This window comes from Ictidomys tridecemlineatus, chromosome 4 (assembly GCF_052094955.1).
Source record: "Ictidomys tridecemlineatus isolate mIctTri1 chromosome 4, mIctTri1.hap1, whole genome shotgun sequence".
In the NCBI taxonomy this organism is placed as follows: Eukaryota; Metazoa; Chordata; class Mammalia; order Rodentia; family Sciuridae; genus Ictidomys; species Ictidomys tridecemlineatus.
This window is the reverse complement of record NC_135480.1, coordinates 157,453,296-157,456,261: the sequence shown is the minus strand read 5'-3', so window position 1 is coordinate 157,456,261 and position 2,966 is coordinate 157,453,296. Positions and strand designations below refer to the sequence as shown.

Genomic DNA, 2,966 nt, shown 5'->3' with positions numbered 1-2,966 from the left:
CTCTAGCAATCAGAGAAATGCAAATTAGAACTACTCTAAGATACCATCTCACTCCAATAAGAGTAGAAGCCATTATGAAGTCGAACAACAAAAGTGCTGGTGAGGATGGGGAGGGGGGAAGGTACACTCATACATTGCTGGTGGGACTGCAAATTGGTGCAGCCAATTTGGAAAGCAGAATGGAGATTCCTTGGAAAGCTGGGAATGGAAACACCATTTGACTCAGCTATTCCTCTTCTTGGACTATTCCCCAAAGACCTAAAAACAGCATACTAGAGGGACACAGCCACATCAATGTTTATAGCAGCACAATTCACAATAGCTAAACTGTGGAGCCAATCTAGATGTCCTTCAGTAGATGAATGGATAAAAAAAAAATGTGGCTTTTATACACAATGGAATATTACTCAGCAATAAAAAAGAATAAGATCATGACATTTGCAGGGAAATGGGTGGCATTAGAGAAGATAATGCTAAGTGAAGTTAGCCAATCCCCAAAAAACAAATGCCAAATGTCTTCTCTGATATAAGAGGGGGTGACTCAAAATGGGGTTGGGAGGGAGAGCAAGGGAAGAAGATTACCTCTAGATAGGGAATTGGGGTGGGAGGGTTAGGGAGGGAGAAGGGGAATAGCATGGATGGTTGAAGGAGACCCTCATCATTATACAAAATACATGTATGAAGATGTGAAAAAAAAAAAAGAAAAGAGGAAAAGGAACAGGGGAGGAAGGAAGGGAGGGAAAGGGGAAGTACTGGGGACTGAATTAGAACAAATTATATTCCATGTTTTTATAACTATGTCAAAATGAATCCTAATGTTATATATAATGAAAAAGAACCAATTTTTAAAAAAAGAGAGAGACACTGTTGAGTGAATAAACAGTTTTACATTCATCTAGAAAGAATATATATCTATTCCTATATGTAAAATTACTTCGTCAAAGGTCTTTTACAATTTTAAAGCTTTTGAAACTTAGTACCATGTTTAGTGCCAATATTTGCACTAATTTATTGCTAAGAATATATGTAGATTATGACACTGAATTTAGAAATGTATTGTTGAGGTATAATTAGTATACAATAAATCCACAGACCTTACAAAAAAAAAAAAAAAAGGTTGCCTCTGAGCACTGGTTTCCTCTCTAGAGATACTTACATGTGCTCAGTAGGTGATCAAATGATCAAATGATTAGAAATGCTGGTCAAAACTTCAAACTTTTTAAAGCAGAAACTGTAATGGTACCATGCAAGAAGACAGGCTTTACCTCCCTGAGCTGCCAAAATTTCAAAAGAATCTATATTTTTAGGTGTTTTTTTTTAATGTAAAATCATCTGCTCTTAAAAAGTTGGCAATTAACTCATATTAAATTTGAAAACAGCAGTCAGAAAAAACATAAAACAAAAGCATCTGACCTGTAGCCTACCAGTTTGTGATCTTTGAACTATTATAACTCTACAATCCATTCAGCTCTCAATGTATGTAATCCCACATGTGAAATCCTTTCAGTTTGTTTCTAAAGTAATATTCTCCCACTGTCCAAGGCTTTCCTTCTCAAAATTAGACTGTGAATAACTGGGAGTCTTGCCTGGGGTTGCAAATAATATCTGTATCTCACATTTCAATGTTGGCTGTCCAAGTTGTATTTCCAACAAGATGTCTCTGATGTCTAAATTTTTCCTATTGCTAAGTCATTTATTACTCTCCTCTGGATTCAGTCCCCACATCACCCCTCCATGTAGAATTGATTTAAAAAATAGATTTAAAAAATATTTTGAATAGGCAGTAGCTTCACATGGCACATAATTTATTTTTACTTTTCTCTCTCTCTCTCTCTTTTTTTTTTTTTGGTGGTGCTGGGGATTGAACCCAGGGCCTTGTGCATGCAGGGCAAGCACTCTACCAACTGAGCTACATCCCAGACTCCCCCTCCCCTTTTTAATGGGGGTCTCACTGTGTTACTGTGTTGCCCAGGTTGGTCTGCAATTCCTTCACTAAGCAATCCTCCCACTTTAGCTTACTGAGAAGTTGAAACTGCAGTACATGCTATCATGACTGGCATATAGCATATAATTTAAAGGATACAACTATTGTACAATGAAAGATGATTCTCTCTTTGGCCCCTTCCCCCCGTTACATATAGTCTCTTTCTAAAGGAAACCATAACCTTACTAGCAATTTTTTTTGCATATGTCTACAGATAAAACATACATCTATACTATACACACAGTACAAAATATAACAGGGATGTAGGTTGCTTTTGCTAAAAGCAGTGATTCTTCATTTAGTCCTATAGTTATCCAATTGATAACTAAAAGTGGGATAAAGCTTGGCATCCCTGCATTCATTTTATATCTGTTTCTTTTATTACCTTAAACTTTGGGTCAGGTCCCTGCTAAGCTCTACACATAAGCATGTGAATCATTTAAGGAATGTTCATCTAAAAACTGGTAATATGAGGTTTATTAGCCCTAAATTTACCTATTCTATCTCATCCCTCTTCAAGACTGAAACAAGATTTACAGGGTCATCCGACTGTTACCATTGAAATCATCAGACCCCTGAGATGACCCTTGAAGTCTTCATTCACTATCCCACTCCTTTTAGAAACAGCACTCCTGCAGGCACATCATCCCACAATGATATTGCCCCTTCCAAGCATGAGCAGCCATCTCATGGGAACTGGATTCCTCCCTTCCAGGACCCCAGGTCTGATAGATAAACATCCTGAGCAACAAATAGAAATCGCCCCCATCAAGCAATAAGGACTTCTCCAGAACCAGCTTGCAGAACCAAAACTGAAATAATGATCAACCAGACCACAGTTTGATCAAGACAGCTTAATTAAGCATACCTCACCCCCTGTCCTGGTTCTTTCTTTATTCAAACCTAAAGTTACTGTCAATACACTGAAGTTAGGACTGAGATGCTGGATCTCACGTTTCCTTCCCAATAAGGCATATTGATT

At 37.6% G+C, this 2,966-nt stretch overlaps 1 non-coding gene across 1 annotated transcript; it reads right to left on the bottom strand.

Moving 5' to 3' along the window:
- Nucleotides 1–1,846: 1,846 nt before the first annotated feature.
- Trnaa-ugc (transfer RNA alanine (anticodon UGC)) lies at nucleotides 1,847–1,918 on the bottom strand. The gene has a single exon. It is a non-coding gene; the product is annotated as a tRNA-Ala (tRNA).
- Nucleotides 1,919–2,966: the final 1,048 nt, after the last annotated feature.